Genomic DNA, 707 nt, shown 5'->3' with positions numbered 1-707 from the left:
GGAAGAGCGGCGCATCAGAGTGCTGAAAAAGCTGTTTCCCGAGTACAGATGGAGAAACAGATCCACGTGGCACAGAAGGTGGACTAGAGCGGACACAGGGCGTCACTCAGATTTCCCTTCAAGGCAGGGTTTGCTCCCCAGCTGCAAGGAGTGTGTTTAGCTGAGCACCTCCAGCTTTGGCTCCTTCAGGATTCACCTCAGTGACTGAGGTGAAGTCACGCACTGCTCCAGCGGCCCCTGCCAATGACCATCCAAGGCAGTGGTACAAGGGCCTAGGCTTTTCTGCCCGAGGCTAGTCTCCTGCTCCCGTTGGGCCGGCAGAGACCTTGTGAGGTCTGCATCGTGGTCTGACAGCCCTCACAGACCAATCCTGCTGCTTCCCCTGACTTTCTCTGGCGTTACACTCCAGGAGATCTGTACTCTCAACTCCATATCAGTGTCTGCTTCCTGGAGAACCCAAACTGTGACAACACAGACTTCCTAAATCTCTGCTTTTTTCCTCTCCACAACCCCTTAAATTGTTTCTCAGGGCCTCAAATTCAGGGGAATTTTATATCTCCAATCCCAACCACTCTAGCCAAACTGTACTTTTCTCCAACCTCCTTTATACCCCGTTGCAGCACTTAACCATGGATTCCCTTATGTTTTTTTTTTTTTTTTTGTGGTACGTGGGCCTCTCACTGCTGTGGCCTCTCCCATTGCGGAGC

This window comes from Lipotes vexillifer, unplaced genomic scaffold (assembly GCF_000442215.2).
Source record: "Lipotes vexillifer unplaced genomic scaffold, Lipotes_vexillifer_v1.1 scaffold71, whole genome shotgun sequence".
Classification (NCBI taxonomy): domain Eukaryota; kingdom Metazoa; phylum Chordata; class Mammalia; order Artiodactyla; family Lipotidae; genus Lipotes; species Lipotes vexillifer.
Note: the sequence above shows the minus strand (reverse complement) of the source record.